Source organism: Hippoglossus hippoglossus, chromosome 23 (genome assembly GCF_009819705.1).
Source record: "Hippoglossus hippoglossus isolate fHipHip1 chromosome 23, fHipHip1.pri, whole genome shotgun sequence".
In the NCBI taxonomy this organism is placed as follows: domain Eukaryota; kingdom Metazoa; phylum Chordata; class Actinopteri; order Pleuronectiformes; family Pleuronectidae; genus Hippoglossus; species Hippoglossus hippoglossus.
The window spans coordinates 8,918,592-8,937,358 of NC_047173.1; the positions used below are offsets into that span (position 1 = coordinate 8,918,592).

At 45.2% G+C, this 18,767-nt stretch overlaps 1 long non-coding RNA gene across 1 annotated transcript in view; it reads left to right on the forward strand.

The window, feature by feature from the left end:
* The first annotated feature begins 692 nt into the window (after positions 1-692).
* Positions 693-18,767, forward strand: part of LOC117757343 — a 73,349-nt gene continuing 55,274 nt past the window's right edge. Inside the window, exon 1 of the long non-coding RNA XR_004613095.1 lies at positions 693-724. This is a non-coding gene — a long non-coding RNA (uncharacterized LOC117757343). The remainder of the gene's footprint in view (positions 725-18,767) is intronic.

Consider the following 18,767-nt stretch of genomic DNA (forward strand, 5'->3'; position numbering starts at 1 on the left):
ACTGCAGTGGAGAAATTTCGAGATCCTAGTTACATACTGTCATGTCTGACGTCCCCTATGCCACACTCAGGGTGCTCTTACACCTGGTTTGGTCCGGACCCTCTGACTTTTCAGTTTAGTCCGAACCAAAATAACAGGTGTAATAGGTGCCTCATACATAGGATCTAGAAATAAGTCAGTAGAGTAAATACAATATGTGTCCCTGAACTGCAGAAGAATAGAAGTATAAAGTAGTGCAAAAAAGAAGATTCCTGTAAATATCACATTTGAGTCAATGTACTGTTACTGTATCACCACTGCTGCAAACTATGTTTGACCCCTCTCCTCCGTCGTGAGACTGTCAGTGAACCCCATTCCTCAGAGAGGGGGAGTGGCCGCCTGCCAATTCCGCCTCATCATTGACCTCAATGGGCCGCCACCACGGAGTCTTCAGGGCAGACGTTTAACTGCCATACAAAACTCCATGGCTCACTGCCTATTCAATCACTCATGTGACAGTTAACGGCCCACGGTGGCTAATGATTTTCTGTCATGTTCAGGCCACGCTGCGGAACCGGAGGATTAAATATCGGCTGACGACGGACACATCAACCACTGCAATGGCCCCGTGTTCATCAGCCGACCCTCATCATCCCACGTTACACCTCCTGAAGGGAAAGTGAAGTATGGAGGGGCCACCTTTTGCTGCTCCTGGAGGGGCCACTTCGTTATCATCCCTGTGTCTGTGAGTAAGCTGTTAATGCTGATCATCCAAGGCCTTCGGGTTATTTTTCAAAGTTCTTAATAATCTTAATGAAGACTGGGAACGTATAAACCACTGATCAAAAACCCACCAGCATCTGGCCTTTGTCTGCAATGGTTCATGGATACAATCGCTGTTGGTATACCTGCTAATTTTGGTGTAACCTTGGTATAAGATACTCTTCCTAAAAAGTTCTTTTGGTTTGGAGGGGAAAGTTTGGAAAACAGGTGGCCACACTCCACATGCCACCCTCTAAATTAGGAGTTTTGCACACTCTCTGCTTTGTATCTTTCGTTTGGACTGTTCTCTTCCTGCACTTTCACAAGAAAAGTCTCCCTCAACTTTCTTTTTTTGCTTATGTTGCACTTGTACCATCTCCTTGCAGGAATGTCAGTTGTCTCTGTGTGTGTATACAGGGGATTTTGAAGTTTCAGGCCACTCGCTCTCTCTTGCTCTTGCAGGGCCCGACTCGCTTCCCCCGAAGCCCCTGTTCCGCTCCTGTGTTGTGTCTGAACAGGTATCTTGTATTCATCCAGGGTCCTTCCACGGCTCTCTCCTCCTCCACACATCAACATTGTTTGCCGGATGGGCATCTCTGGCCGGTGCTGTGTAGAAACTTTGGAGTATTTATTATTCAAAGGCCTTGTTCCCTATGCTGTTTTAGTAAGGGGGGGCAGCAAAGGTGTGTGTTTGGTAGAGAGAGATGCAGGGCTGACACTGTCACTGACAGGCCGAGCTTCAAAATCCCACAGTCGACTTCCCCCCCATTATTTGTTCTAGTCCGGGAAGGCACAGGCAAGATCACACGGGAGCAGAGCTCGGTGTGTGTGTGTTTGTGAGGTGAGTGCACGGCTTGAGTGTGTGTCATCGCCTGGCATTAGTGCTGTGGTGTCACCGTGTTGCACATGTGTGTTCTCTATGTATATGTGTGCGCTGTGCATGAGGTGGCACACTGCCGGGTTGTAGTTGCACTGTGTCCGTGTGTATTTTTAGTCAGTTGAAGATCCAAATGATCGCAGGTGGACTTTATTGTGTGGATTGTGTGTAGAGAAGCTTTTCACTTACCTGTCATATGGCGGTTTGTTATTACCGGCCTTGGCAGGTTAGTCTTGAGAAAGCAGCTGTTATTGAGCCGGCCCGAAAGTTTATTCGCACAAAAATCAATCCTATCGATCGGCTCAATTCATTTGTGGTTTACCCATATCTGTATTTACCCAAAACATTGCATTTAATCAATGAAATTAATCACACCCTCATGTTGTCTCTTCCTCGCACACAAGCGCGTAGACAAACACACACAGACACACACACACCGACAAAACCACACACTCTTTCCCATTGCAAACAGTCATAATGAACAGCACCAAATGTCTACAGCCTTCAGTCCTCGCGCTCTCCCACCAGGCAGCCCAACTTTGCACACTTTACATACAATATTCATGCCATGTCTGAGAATAAGGACTCACGGTCTGGTCATCTGAAAAAACCCCGGCAATCACTGATTGTCTCTTGTCGTTATGAAAGAGAATAATTCTTTAACATGCGCCAAGACTGTTCAAAAACAGCCTTTTTTGATGAGTGACACTTCCCGTCCTCCGGATGCTTTTTATGTGTCGAACTCATTAATAAAGCAGCGCCCCCGGAGAGCGAGACAGGGGAGACATAAAGTGTGTGTGTGTGCGCGAGCGCGTGTGTGTATAACTTTCGGTGTTTGAATTGTCAGGTGCGATTTTGGGACTCTGATCTTCACACAACAAGGTTCAGTCACACCAGTTGTAGTGCTATTTATCGTTTTCTTCTGTGACAATTTCTCTCCGAGCAAAGCGATGAGGCTCTTTTGCATTTTTGTCAAACACTGAATATTAAAAGAGTCAAAAGTTAGAAGTGGTATTCCCTGCAGTGAGGTGTTACCCACAAAAGAAAGAGGGGGTGGGAGAATTGTAAATTACTGTCGATGTGCTCCATCAGAAAATAATTTTGTTAATCCCCCCCCCCCTCACGTAAAATGTCATCTCCAGCTCAATATATCTGTTAGCAATCTTTTGTTCTGGAGTTTTTTTTCTGTCAAATAAGTCACACGGCAGCTCGCACTGTTGCTCCTTCCACCGCAAATACAAAAGAGTATCGCCGCAAAATTTGCTTATCAACGCGTTTCTTTCAACATCTGTCTGGTCGCTTTGTTATAATGTTCAGGAATCAAACGCGTGTGGTTATAGTGAAGCATTTAAATGGTAATCTGCCGTTCCCTTTTGTGTCCGCGGCGCTGCTGCGTGCGTGCCGGCGCCGCGGACTCAGCTGTTGGGTTGTGTTTAGGCTTCTCAGGCATCTGTATTAAAGCTTAATGCACTTCCATTCTAATCAGCCATGCAGGTTTTGATGAATGCAATGAGAGCATGTTTTGAAGTTGTACAATATGCACAGCAGCATCTTATCTGTGTAATGCATGCAAGGGTGTTTATGAAGCCTTGAGGTACAAGAATGTTTTTCTAAGTGAGCTTCTTCTCCACAGAATGCTTTTTAAGTGGCTGAGACGTACAATGCACACACACACACACACACACACAGACACACACAGGCAGTCACGCACAGTAAATTAGAACTGTAGGCTTTTAGTCAGCATATTAAATGTGTCAACTCATAAAGCAAAATGCTTTCAGTATTCATGTTTTTGTATTTGTCAACCAACATTTCATAACAAATTCATGAAAAAAGCCTCTCAAACTGCACGCTGGGAGGAGGCTTTGTGCAGTGCATACATTTTTGAAAAGACACCATCCATTTAGAACTCATCATCGGAGATTTGCATCCCCAGTCCTTTGAAGAAAAACAAAGATAAATATTTTGTATCATGCATTTTTTAAGCGCTACACCAATAAAACATAATTCCTAAGATTGGACGCGCGCCGGCGGTAATTTCTCGTTTTGTCGAAGAGCAACACTAATGGACTTTTGTGTCACTTTGTTTAGTGAATAATTAACACTTGTACAACATGTACAGTCAAACAGCTGTGTTATTGACGATCACAGTTGTTTTTCAAACATTCCAGAGCAGCAGCTTGTTGTGAATAAATAACTTTGCTGTGCTTTTAGAGCTTACTTCATAGACTGTTTACAAAGATCGACGACTTGACAGCCCCCCAAGTGTCTTGATCTCCCCCTGGTGGCTGGCTACGGTATAGGTCATAAACCCCTGCCTCCTCCATGTAAGTGGATGGGACATGGGCCAAAGCAAAAAGTAAAAATGCACACGAAATAACATTTTCTCAAAGATGGATTCTGTCATTTACTGGTTAGGGCTTCATAAAGTTATGTCATGATTGACAGCTGAGACTGACTCGCTATCGACTCGACTTCGTGTATCAGCAGGACCTCACCACCATGGCTACATCCCCCCATCTTTACTGTGCAGACTCTGGCTCCAAATGACGCTGTGAACACGAGATGGTTCGTGTCTGGGATATGATGGCTTCATTTCTTGGTAGCAGTTGGAAGTGGTGACACAACGTCCATCTTTATTTACAGTCTAAAGATTTACCAAAAAGCAAAAGCAACTGCTGTGTTATTTGCAGGTCAGATTAAGTAGTTTAAAAAATGTCTTTAAAAAAACATGAAACTAGCCTTGCAGGTGTTGTTTTGCACTGTGGCCTGTTTGAATTAATTGGTACAACTATAGAATCAACAAGTTGTGTAGCGACATAAAATCGAATTAATGACGGAGGGTAGTGAGATCAGCTTAGCAGGTGACTTTGGTTTTAGCACATGTTCACCCCCCCCTGACCGACATTGACCTCCCTACATCACTTTCTGACTTGACCTCATCACACATCTCTTTCTTTCTCTCTTTCTTTTTCCGTCTTTGGCTGCACCCACCTGCGTCTCATTCCCCGTTTTTTTTATTGGGAGAAGGATTCATGGTGAGCACATAACCCAGCATTTGAAAAACGCAACCCCTTACCCCAATAAAAACACATTCACAGGCACATCTAATGGGCACATGGCCTGCGATGTAGAAAACAGCCGCTGTAGGGTCCAAAATAGTTTCACACCCGCATTTATGCAGGTCACGAGGTTCAGGACAGACAGAGGAGCAGCGCAGGTGTTATTTTAGGGGGTTTAAGTGTTTTTCTTTTTTCCTGCTTCTTGCTTATAAACCACCACATGCACAAATCTACCCCCCGAATCTCGAGTGCAACAGAGATCCTCTAAAACCCGAAGGGTATTTACATTATCAATTAATAGAATATTTAAGTGTCTCTATGAAAATGGGTCCACGTGGAATAGCCATGAACACCTCGCAGCAGGGGGCCGCAGTTAATTGCGTTTTGAGAGGAAGCGGGTGAGGCCTCTGCTCGGAACACGCTCTGCCCTTCTTCACATCCTGTAACTACAAAGTCGACTTGAAGTGACATTTGAAATCACGTTAAATGATGTCACTCAGCTGTTTATTTGTGGAAGACAGCGGCTTCTTTTCCATTGTCTTAATCCTGGAAAAAACTGTATCCGCCATCTACGGCAATCACATACTCATTGAGCACAGTACTTTAAGTAAGTTCTGCGTTTCTTTCTTTCAGGCTGACAGTAAGCCGAGCCTCCGCAGTCATCCCAGCGACACTGCGGGGCCACACAATACTGCCGCTCTCTCCATTTCACCGGGCATCCATCTGTGAAGTGTGTAGAGCTGCCATTAGGAAGAGACAATGCACTTGCAGAAATACATATCACTCTCCCCCGATAAGAGCGAGACAAATAGGAGGAAGTGCGTTTTTGTTGCGTGCAGGCACAGGGAGACTCCACTGTTCCATTTCTTCTGCGCAGTTAACCTTTTTCATTAAAACCACATTGCATAATTATGGCGAGAGTCGGCGGCATCCTCCATTGTTGTTTAATTAGCCAGCTAATGTTGTTACCCGGTGCTGCAAACCCTTCATTTGTCTTGCTTAAGCAGCCTCTCTCCTTCCATTACCAGAGGGAAATTGAGTTAGTTATTTATTGTCAGAGGAGAACACGCACGCAGTTGTGTACATAGGCTATTAAATCTTAATAACCTCCAATATCTGCTGTTACGTTATCTCCGGTCCACTTCCTCCCGAGTGTCAGTCACATAAAGGGGCTGCGAGATGCAAAAAAAATTGGTGTTTGTTTGAAATGGGTCTGTCGAACAGGAGCTACAAAGTCCCATAAGCCTCCTGTGGCATTTCATATGTGACTTGAGTTAGCGTTGCAAGGGCTGAGCAGCGGCTGCAGTGGTGGTAGTGGTGGACCATACGTGAAGTTGCAGACAATTATCGATCCCGGCGATATTCTCCAGCTCTTAACCTTTACACTAGCCGAACGGCATATGAAGTCCCTTATTGAATGTGTACTTTTATGTTCTTCTCTGGTGACAAGCCTAATCAATAGTCCCCCTCCTCGCTCTCATTAGGGGCAAGCGCTTCCAACGCTATCTTTAGCCGGGAAATCTATCCGCCCGTGTGCCTGAATGGCCAAGATGTCCACTTCTTATTCAGCAAAGCGCTGCATTAGAAATCAAAAAGTAGAAAATTGATGATTGATATTTAATCTTTGGTCAGTTTGCTGGTGGTCAAATGTCACAGACCATGAGGTTTATCGTGTGTTTTTTCCTCAGAAGTCTTTTCCTGTAGTAAGGACGCTAAACAAAAAGACCAAGACTTTTGCTATCCTAATCGTTTTTCCCTCATGTAGGCAAGATTTTTCCAGATTAATCCACTATTAATCATTCCCATCTTCGCATCTGTTCTTTCTTGTACATTATTACCTGAAAAACTCTTGTGCTGGGAAAATAACGCTCCTCCTCGCAATCGCCTGACACATTATCTCATTAAAATGTACAAAGAAAACTCCTTCTCTTTATCTCTGATAATCTAATTAGCATCAGCCAGATGGTTTAATAAGGGATATCGGCGCCGTTTAGCCTCCCAAACGGCCCGCTGGAGGAGAACCGTGGAAGAGGCTCCTCTCCACTCTCCTCTTCACTCTGAATAGCTCTCCAGGGTTCACATTATTGCTTCCTCTGCCTGAGGCGAACCACTCCAACTCAGGAGTTTAGGGAGGATGAATGCATCCAGGAGAGAGACATGCTCAAAGTGAATCAAATAGGCAGAGATGTTGGATACTGCTGGGAATGTTTTAAACCAAATAATGGCAGATAACTGACTTCACCTTTAGTTCCCCCAAGGAGCGAGAAACATTTCAGATTAGGCTTTAAATCTTTCTGAGCTATATCAGTCTGTTCGGTGTGTGTTTAATTGTTGCCTAGGTAACAATGTGCCAGTTGTAAGATAGCCCGGGCTTCGGGTGTGCGAGTTTTACATCTTGAAAGCACAAAAGACTTGCAGAGTAAAGCAGCTCTGCAATGCAGGGAGCTCCGTGGACCCCTAACTTCAAGCTGTTAGGCCTGACAGGGCACCAGTTAAAATAAAGTCAGGCTATCATATCATTAAGCAGGAAAAAGTTCTGTGTCCAGATTACATTAGAGGAGTCTTAGTCGTCTGGTTTCTCCTGTTCTGACACTTCTCTCTCCGTAATGAGCGGATGCTGCCGCAGCCGAGACATGAATGCTCAAGTGAAGTCCGGTGGACAAGACATCCTCGGCCAGGCCCCTGCATCGGCAATCTAGGCAAATACGTCGAGCAGAAAGAGGGGCTAGCCAGTAAAGCCAGGCAGCAGCCAGACAGTGGAGCCAGTCGCTGCAGCCCTCAGAGCCAGCAGCGAGAGAGAGACATGCTCAATTAACTCCCCAACTTCAGCAGGGCTTTTCCTGCTGGCCAGTGGAGAGGAACAATAATGACTGGATTTAGAATAAAAAGATGTGCACATCTACAAAGAAAGGGGGTGTGAGCGGGGGAGCAGATGAGATAAGGGGCTCCCATTTAGATTGACGGTTGGAAATTGTGGAAGGTCAGCGCGGTCTGTGAAGCGTCACCCGGGCAACTGCTATGGCAAAAAAAAAAAAGGGGGGGGGGGAACACAATCCAGGCAAGTCTGATCAGGGTGTGAGGCTCCGCTACTTAGCTCTTTTTCCTACTTTCCCTGTTGCTTTTACTTTTTCTCTTCTTGAGGCCTGGGGCGTCCAACCAAAGGATGATAGAGGAAACCTCTCAGTGAGGCGAAAATAATGGGATGTTTAATTTATTTTTGCCCAAAGAATATCGAGAGAGTGAGTGATCACAGTCAGATCGCACTTGCAGCAGAAGTTTGAGGTGGTCTTGCACGCTATTATCCACCTCTTCCAAACTGCTGACCAGTTTTTCACGCCACAGACGAAGTGCACTTTCTACCTACTAATTCCACAAACGTCCGTCTGTATGTGGAATGCATATCTTGTAAATCGTTCGTCTTATCCGCTTCACACTTGGCATGTGGATTCTTGACGTGTTGTATTTGGTGCGATTTGGTCGACAACTGTGTCAAACCGTGAGTCAACATCTCTGCCACATGATCTTGATTGTTAGATTATTTTTATTTCACCATATCAGACTGAGAAACAGCCAGCACAGGGGCTGATCTCCGTCATGGCAGCAACATTAGAATCTTAGAATCACTTCCTGTTTGACAATTTGTCTTCAAAGTCAAAGCACAGTATCCGTTTTATTGCTTCATATCAAGATTTAAAAATAACGTCAACTTGGGTCTGAAGAATGTGTCGCTTGTTTAGCATACGTCTGAAATACCCAACATGCAATGCCTGTTAAGTAAATCATTTAAACTTAGATTTAAACCACACACATTAGCAATAATAAAGCAAATTCAGTTTAATTTTATTGAAGATATTGACAATATAATATTCATTGCAGATAAACCAGGTGGGATGAACTCAAAGTTTTCTAACTTCACTCTGCACAATAGACTGTTTATGAAAAGCTCTGCACACAATTTCCAACACACAAGCAATAAAAAAGTGACAATATATTGTAGAACTGTTTGTGAAGTATTAACACAGACCGAGCAAACAGCCATGTTTAGAACGGGCACTGCACCAGTACACTGTAAATGCTAATGAGCTGGATTAGTATGGAGTAAACGAAACTCTGAAGGTGCCGCTTAACAAAAGGAAAAATGGATTATTTCTCCATCAACAACATTGAGAGGATCATTAAGAGGAGTTCTGCACAAGTGGGGTAAAAGAAAAAGCGCCTGCACCCGTCACCGGCATATGCAGACCGCCACATGCTAATTGCACTCTGCTGCGAGTTGAAACAATATCTAATTGTCGGCCAGATTAATTAGGGACACGTGCAGTTGTGCATTCTTAAACAAGGAGCTGGATAAATAACAGCAGGTAGAGCGCAACAGATGGGGCCACTTAAGAATCCCGCATGCATAAAAATGAGATGGTTTTCCCTTTAGCGGCAGACAAATTCTATTTTAGTCGAAAAAGCAAATATTCAAATGTTATTGTTTATTTTATTGCAGTTGTGTAGCTCTTTCAGTTTAACATCTGACATGCAACTGTTGAAATTAGCGTCTTCTGCAGTAGCACTTCTCCTCTATTTGACTCTTTTCTGGGGGGGTTTTCAGAAGCGGTGTGCTGCCGTGTTTACATACACCGTTTGACAGTTTAAAGGAATTTGTGGAGTCAAATCCCCCCCTCACGTCATAACAGTAATTACATCCTTGAGCACTCCGCACAACCTCAGTCTTTTTGCACTTCCAGCACTTTTTAAACTGTTTTACAATCAATTAGACCCCACAGCCCCCTCTGCACCGCCGCTCCCTCACTCAGTGGCTTCAAAGACGTCTGTGATTTTCACGTATACGGCACGCTTTACAGTTTCACAATGTGCACGTGTGTGAGTGTGTGTGCGCGCGTTCCGTTCGCTCGTACTCGCTCGGTGAACTTTTCCAGGTGCCGAGCACAGATCACACACGGCGAGCTCTTATTAAACTTTTCTAAAGACCTCAGTCAAAACTTTGACACAGAGCTGAGTTTGCACGAGGAATATTAACGCCCATATTAATTTCGTGTTGACCTTTTGCCATCCGCGGCTTCCCGTACGGCAGTCCAAACAGAAAGGGGCTGTTTTTAATTCCGTGGTCCCGGGGAGGGAAACATGTACATTTCCACACATACACAGCGGCACTCTAATGAAGAAGAAAAAAAGAAAGTCTCAAGCTGGAAGCTGCCTGCTCGCACAACACAGTATGAGAAGTCAAATCAGAGGTGAACTCGACACGGTCTCAACTTTATCTCAGCTCACAAGCAGAGATCTTGAAGACAGACATGAGCTCTGACTGCTGTATTTGTTCCTCGCTTGTTGTTATTTCATCTTTGCAATATTTATGCATATATCTCTGTTTGCTTTTTTTTTGGAGATGGGGAGGAATTTTTGTGTCTTGATTTGTTTTCCCCATCTACGGCCTCTATGTATTGTGCAGGCTTTGTAGTGCTGTTGTTCCTATAATGATTATGATGGTGGTGATGATAGTAGTGGTGGTGGTAATATAATTATGATAACAATAATTTGTCTTCCTAACCTTCTTATTCGTATTATTTTTTCTTCTTCTAATTCGTATTCTTCGTATTCTTATTCGCATTCTCATTTGCATTCTTATTATTTTTTCATTATTCTTCTGACTTGTATTCTTATTTTTTTCATATTCGTATACTTCTTCTTGATATTCTTCTTATTACTAATGATGTTGTTGTTGTTGTTCTTTTTATTATCTTATGGGTTTTCTCAATCATATTATGATTCTTATTCAAATTTTTCTTCTTCTTCATACTCTTGTTATTGTTCTTCTTTTTCTTCCTTTTCTTCTTCTTCGTCTTATTATTATTGTCATTATTATTCTTTTGTTTCACCTGCCCACGAACGACAGATGCAAATTAGCTGCTGAAGGGGCAGGGGACAGAAATGACAGCAAAAGGCCTGTTGGAGTTTAACCTGAGTTGCTGCTGCAATGACTCAGCCTTGATACATGACACAAGTTCAACCCCTCATAGTTAAATGTTGATGGAAAACAAATGGGTTCTTTTTTTATAAAGTTTTGCAGCAATTAAGTGGTAATTGTTCCCGCCTCAGCGTGTAGGGGCATTGTGCTGGATTCATAAAACGACAAAGCAGCTAAGTGTGAAGAAAGTTAAAAGAAAATTAGTCAGACATGCACACACTTTTACAAAGCAGGTGTTCGGAGCTTTAAGACTTGGAAGAGAGAAAAAAAAGAAGCAAATTGCTTCAATAAACGGCAGCAGACACATCCCAGTGCGTGGCCTCTTGACACGACAGATGCTAAAAAGCTCGCGGACACAATTTCCAATTGTTTACGGCTAATTTGCAGCTCCCTTTCCACACATGTAAACACACCAGCCGAGGAAGCTGCGGTGCTTCACGGCAAGACACTTTTTTCTCCCTCCTCCTCCTCCTTCTTCTTCCCATTCCTGAGAGGATGCAGTGAGTTGGTTTACCTCCAGGACACGGAGAGGTTTGGGGCTATAACAAGCGATAGGCGACGTGACAGGGACAAAGGAAACGCATTAGTCAGCCATGTTGTGTGTTTCTGGGAATCCACTCTGTGTATGGTTCACTCAGGAGAAATTACATTTCTGCTTTGATTTAATTAAAGCTAAATATTGGGCAATCGTCAGGCACTTGGCAGGGTATGCTTGACACTGTAATTATCTCCTGAGGTGCTTTTGTCTTAAAGGCTGCATTCATGCGTGAAACCAATTCCAACATTGACTTGTCAAGGGCTGCACTTTTTTCTTTTTTTTTTCGTAGAGAAAAAAGAAAGACAGTGTTTGCGAAAGGTTCCTCTAAGACGTCTCTAACCTGTCACGAGGACTGAGACGGACCTGCGGGGCTGTTCAGAGTCGTGGGACGAGGTGCCGCTAAAAACCAAAACATCTGCTGCTTGTAGCTTTGTTGCAGTGGAAGAAAATACAACTTGGGTACTTTCAATTTCCTTATTGATTTGTAGTTTGAAGGAAATTAACAGGAAAATGCATTTATCGTGGATTAATGGGTCTTTACCGTCGTTGTCATGATGGTATACAGGTGTGTGTGACAAGGTTTATGATTTATAAAGGAACACAGTATGTACAGTATGCATTCAGACTGATGCCTCCCCTCCACTTTTTATTTATTGTACATATCAACCATCTTTCTAAGTTCCTTTCTGTTCACTACGCTCTCTCTTTCACTCTCAGTTTTCTCTTGAATTATTCACCAGTGTCATCATGTTGACCTGTTCCTTGTCAGCACTGTAGCTGTATGTATGTGTGTGTGTATGTGTGTGTCTGTGTCAGGGCCAAGCAACGCTCCCCTCATCCAGTCCTCGCCTGTAATTTGTGTCACTGACTTGAGTGTGACGGGTGAGCAGCTCCGCACAACACTGTGTCACAGGGGTGTGTGTACTTGGGTGTGTGTGTGTGTGTGTGTGTGTTTTTGCGGTGCCCTGCATGACTTTGTCTGTCTCCATCCTGAGATGTGTCCACGTGAACCAGCTGCAGCGTGTGTGTCTAAGTGAGTGTGTGTGTGTCTGGGTGTGTGTGTGTGTGTGTGTGTGTGTGTGTGTGTGTGTGTGTGTGTGTGTGTGTGTGTGTGTGTGTGTGTGTGTGTGTGTGTGCACCTGTGAGCGCGAAACAGCAGTGCAACTCTCTCCCTGCGTCACCTGCATCGGCACCATGTCACAATGAGGAGCCCGGAGGAGACAGCCGAGGCCGCGGTGGTGAGGCGCTCACAGCTGCCACTTGTCACATTAGTCAGCTCAAATTTGGAGGAAATCAATTCGGGACCTTAATTCGCTCGACGACTCCTACGCCGGTGCAAGCCGAAGAGCCCCGGCCACCGGCGGGCTCCCCCCCCTCGCTGCCCCCCCCCCCCCCCCCCCCCCCCCCCCCCCCCCCCCCCACCCCCTCTCCCGAAAAGATGAGGAATCGACTCCCGGGGGACACAAGTCATCAATCTTAAATCACCTCCTCCAAACTAATGGCAGTCCTAGCCCGGCCAGTCCTGCTAAATTGAATTATTACTGGATTGACAAAAAACTGCTGAGAATATTTTGAAGGAAGGAAGGGAAGGCTGAGTGTGTCTTAATGACAGGAAGTGGAGGGGAAGTGGTCGGGAGTGAGTCATGAAGGAAGGGGGGAGGGTTTGGAAGTTGTACTCACACACACGCAGACACAGCTCGCGTGTGCAAACGTTCACACGCGCGCACAAAATTGCAGGCGCTTTAACACCACTGGCCCACTTAAGCGCAAACTTTCACTTGCACGCGCTCGCACACACACTTGCACACCAGTTTCTCCGGCTATGTGCTGTATGCTAATGCTCATCATCAGTCAGGGCAGATTAATGGCCCGGCTCTCAGTGAGGCAGGCTAGGCAGACGCAGGTATACTGCGTAGACCACCTACTCATTCAGACACAATGCATGGAGACAGGATCCGGGATAGGCGGCTGCAGAGCTGCCTCTGCAGCTCAGGAACCTCCAAGTCATAGTTTGAAGCTGAATCCATGAAGAGCGAGAGAGGTGGAGGGAGCTGAGGTGAAACAAGAAGTTCTGGCTTCTGGTCCAGAGGCGAGAAAACCCAATTCATTGACATTAGTTATAACTACCGCATTGGTTGGAATGGGCTGTTTTTCTTGGCCTGTGGTGATGCTGGTCACAGCTTTTCTTTGTGAAACTGTAAAAGAGACCTGCAGTAATTGAGCGGCTGCAAGGAAAGTCCGGCTACAGGAACCTGAAGCCAGCACTGCCGCACAAAGAGCTGCTCACTCCTCAATTCAAAGTTCAAAGAAGCTTGACTCAGATCGCAGACCCTGAATGTATCCAAATCACACCAAATTCAACACTGCACTTCCTGGGCCCTTACAATCCAATGCCAAGTGTGAAGCTGATCAGATATGCTCACCACAGTCCGACTGACTGACGAGATTTCTGGTTTACTATGCTTGAACTTGAAGAACTTGAGAAACAAAAAGATAAATATCTTTAATTCTTTTTGATTTTAGCGGCCTTTGACAATGCCTACAAACAAGGCAGAATAGTTTTAAGCATCACAGATACAGCTGAGAAGAAACTCCTTGAGGATATGTACGATATACATGCCGTCAACCTTGCAAAACCTTTTGAATATGACCAAATTTAGATTTATTTTGGTTTAAAGCAACAAAATTGAAATAGCAGGTGCCTTTAGTAGAAACATACTTATCTTGAAGCAGGATTGAAAAATTGCATTCACAGGTTTGAGTTTGTGCCACCGTTAAAGAATTTCATGCCCTGAAGCATCTGTAAAACACCAGCAGGAAGTCTGCACAGCCATGTGTACTGTTGCAAACTTCACCCACAGTACATGTCCGTCTTTCAGATGTATGAGAAACACTTAAAAGGGGGTTGACGTAAATCTTTATCCTCCTACAAGGCACCTCCGTACTCTGCATTCCTTGACAATGAAGCAGATCAGGCTTGATCCTAACCCTGCGCGCGTTCACCGCCGCATGTCTGTCAAGTGCACGCCGCTGTAAACACAACGACTGTGTCAGCCGAGTCGCTTGTTGAGACTATTACTGTTCCTCGCTGTCACCGATTCCACGACGCTGCTCGGAGTTACGGCTGCCTTGCGAGGGACATGAAAGTGATGGATGAAAGTTTTCCTCTCCCAGGGCGCGGGGCTGAATTAAATTGAAAGCTACTGTTTATTCCCCCCGCGCGTCGTTGCAGGAATCAGGTTTGTTGCAATTGATTTAAGCCGGAGAAGGGGTGGGGGGTCTTTTGTGGAGGAAAAGGCTAAGATTTTCCTATTGATGGAAAAGATGATTGAATTTGTTTAGTCTCACGTGCCTCTCTCCGCTTGCTCTCTTCCTATCTCTTTGCCTGTGTCAGTAAATCAGATCATCTCTCTCCCCTGTCAACACACGCTCCTGTTGAGCAGTCAAAGTTAATTTGCAAACGTGCTCTTTGATATTTTTTTCTTCCTCTGCCCTCTTCTACTCTTCCTTCCCTGGTTTTATTTTTATTCTGTTTGCCCACAGAAGGCCTCATCGGTCTTTTTGCAGAGAGTTTGTCCTCCTTTCAAAACAGAAGGACTTCATTATTGTTCGCTTGGTCGATTCGGCGAAGCAAAAGTGCCCAGTTCACACGCCGCACACTCTTTGATGACATGATCCTGTCTCAAGCAGGTGACGTCTCGCTCCGTATCCAAGAGCAATCCCCAGCCCACACGAGCCGTGGATAGGGTTCGGTCCCTGGTTAAGGGGAACTTGTCAACCGGACTTTTACTTGGTAGAGGAGCCAAATAGAGTCTGAGGGCTTCCTGTGGGGAAAACAGCTACGGAGTCATTATTCATCATCCAAGGCCTTGCTCGGGCCCGTCATGCACTCTCCCTCGGCAGCAGTCCATCTCCGCAGCCATTCATCATGGACCCTGAATGCAGCTGAAGAGAGGGAAGGGAGCCGAGACACTTAGGCCCCTCTGCTGGCGAAGCCCCTAATGAAGGCCCCTCTCGTACAAACACCTCAGCGATATTAAGCTGGGTCAATTATCGTGTCGCTCTCAGGCAGCCATCAAGGTTGCGGGCGTACATCTGAGTGTTTTAAGTCAAACTCACGGTGGAATCGTGTATGCATTAGACGGAACTTAAACACTGGTGCCTTAAATATCTTTCTCCAGTGCTTTTAAAAGTCAGAGCATAACTTTTCTGCTACGTTTAGCTGCGTATTACACCAGGTTATGATGGAAGATTCTGTTAGTTTTGTGTTCTAGCTTTAATCACTACTACTATGTACTCAGAACGTAGTATATAAAACACGGATACTAAGTTTTATTGCACATAATGAGCCATGTGGCTGGCAGATTTATTCTAAGTATAGTCATTAAGGGGTACATTCACTGTGTTTTAAAAGTGCATGACAGTATTTTAAAGGCAGAAGTGCTTATTTGCTGCACAAATTCCCATTGTCACTGAAGCATCAAGGCCTTTTTTGTTACAGTAATTAGTCAGCACCGAGCAGAGTAGCCGCAGCATGTTATTGCACTGAAACGTTCAGTCTTAGGCAGTCTCTGGCCTCACAAGTTTCAGCTCAGCCGAGTGCGCTCACAGCTACGAGCGCAGCCGCAGGTGAGTGTAGAATAACGTCGTGTGATTATGCATCTCCTCCAGGCTAATCTGATGAAATGATCCGTTTTTTTTTCAGTGGTGCTGCTCTTCTCCCAGTCTGGGGAAATCTCAGCGCTTTGTTAGTCGCCCCTTTTCACGTTTGTGGGTAAATCTCGATGTTCGGCGGTCCGCGGGAGGACCCGTCAATACTCTAGAGCTGTATGGGCCGTGGCAGCCTCACTTCAGGGAAAACGTTTGGCTTGAAGTAGCGGTCTTTCCTCATCTTCAATGTCAGCCCCGGGGCTCCAAGACAAACATATGTTCGCCGCATGTCCCCAAGACATGGCAGCCTAGCGAGCACTCAAACGCTAGCTACAGTCGCACAAAACGCATCATCACACGGGCTACTGTCTTCCTCGCAGCTTCACTTTTACCATCTCCCCCTCTCTCTCTCTCTCTCTCTCTGGGAACAGATGGCCGCAAATTACAATGGCAGTTGTTGCCTTTAAAAGTGCTCCTGACAAACTCACAGCAGCCCTCCCCGTCACCGAAATGACAAAATCATTAATTGGCATTGCGTCAAGGGCTGGCTGCTTTAGCTGTGTCTCGCACAGCGTGAGTGCCTGTCTAAAACTCACAGATGTAAAAGATTAATCTTTTTGCCTTCAGGTAGGTGAGCTGAAAATCAGTGGATGAAAAAAAAAAGAGAAGAATGAAAAAAAAAAGCAGCACTCCTAGCTGTTTGGTTAGCGGGGAGAACAGAGGAGAGGGCACATCCGAGCGCTACTGTAGGAAGTGCTCGATAGTTTGTCCTTGAACGGACGCCGTGTGACAGTTTGCGCTGCTCTTGTAAAACAAAACAAGGAAGTGAGGGGAATATTAAACATTATTGATGATTTACGTCGTCTTTATTGGAAGAGATTAAAGACGTTTTCAGTGTAATTGGTTGTCTTAGATGAAGCTGGGTTCAAATATTGTTGAATTTAGCGCGGCGTAGTGATTAGTGTATGTAGGGCATGCCCTCTAACACGAGATAGGATGTCGTATATTACAACCAAGATTAAAGGTATAAATATTAACAGCTGCTCATTGCTCTTTTACTGGTGTATCAAGATGAGTGTGTTGTGACACGAGTAGAAATACTGCATAATGGCCACTCTGCGTACGGAGATATGTGCCAACATGACACGAGGAGTAAAATGTGAATAATTAAAAATAATTAACTTAAAGACGAGGTTTGATAGAAGACACAGAAGTCTTCCACGGGGGGAATCTACTCTACTTCTCGCCGCAGAGACAATTCAGATGTCTGTCTTCTTTATCTCCCCTCTCTGATCTGCCATTACCCGCCGAGCCACGCCACCTCCACCAACCCAAATTAATAAAGCTGTGTGTTAGATATTAGCAAGGCAATAAAAGGATGAATATTTGATAACAGAGATTCAGACGCCGTTATTACCCGGCCATTACATCAGCACCGCGAGCTCCGTCCAAAAGATGGGCGCCACTTCCTCGTGTCAGCACAAACAGGCTCTGACAATATTGGATTTTGGTTTAAAGTTGAATCGCAGTCAAACGGCTGCTTTTGTTAAAGAAGCCAGAGATGCACGCAGGATCACGTGCGCTGAGAGGAGATAATGGGAGCAACTTCTCAACTGTTATGTCGGTGCATCACTGTCCTCACCCTCCGAATTCCTCATCTCTTTCTCTCCAGATCTTTCTTTCTTTCTTCTCCCTTCTCGTCTGTTCCTTTTTGGCTTTTTTTATTTCCATTAATCTTTTTCGAGGGCCTTCTATAATCCATCTCCCAGCCGAGAGGTATTCCCCGAGGGTAAATTACTCTGGAGGCCTGCCTGGCCCCGCGCTGCATCAGATTGACCCTCAGCTTGTTTGCCATTTTGTATACTGCACTGTTTATTTAACAAGGAGCAGAGTGAGTGTGATTTCCAGGGACGGGTCCCTGTGATAGTAGCTTTGACACCCTGCCTGAGTAATGACCCTCATTATGGAGCCTCTGACAGCTCCCTGAAGGCTCGATTTATGAATATGCTGGGACCGCCGCCCCACAAGCCTCCACGCACCGCCTCCGAGCCTGCTATACCTCCCTCTGTCAGAACCCGTGCGCCATAGATACCACGCGCGTGGGCGTTTGCACACATATGGTGCCTACACATGCGCCAGAAGGTAAATGGCATATGTATATTTAAAGCTATAGACGTTTTTTTGGCTTCAGAAATGCCCTAACTGTTTCTGGACCATCCTTCCCTTTGCCTAACTTGCAATGGTCCTTCGTCAAAACAGCAGGAAAATGTGCAACCTCTCTCAAGCAAAGAGAATTTGAAAGTTGAATTTAAGATTTTAGGGGCGGAAAATAAATTCCTCAAAAGTTGATTTCATTCCCCGATTTGTTTTTTTGGTATGCGAAAAGAGAGTCCCGTGGAGAGATGCCCGTGCCCCAACTTCCAACTTTCATTTTCGTCTCATCTCATTGGTCAGTGCTTCATGAAAATTTCACACGGCTCACCCCTTAAGGATTAACCCTATACATATTAACCCTTCTAAATATCCACCATATCAAAGGGCAGCATAAATAAGTTATGAGGTATATATCTCCTTTTTGCCCCAGCAGAATCAATTAAGCGTGCAGAGGAGGAAAGAGGGTCTTTGGAGGCTTGGCCGGGCCTTGAGGAGACCAGGCCTATTGGAGGGGGAATCAGAAGGAGTGAGGAATGTAGGGGAGGAGAAGAGAGGAAGGGATGGTTTCACAAATGGAGAAGGTAGACAAGAGAAGTGATACAGGCGAGAGGGAGGAGGGCTATCCAAAGAGTTGGGAAGAGGAGGTATATCCACTGGATATGCATAAACCGGAGATGAACAGGCGGGCGGGCATGAGAGCGAACAGCGGCGGCAGCAGATAAAGCTACACAGGCTTGTCAGAATCCAGCAGCTAGGCCGGTGATTTCTGAC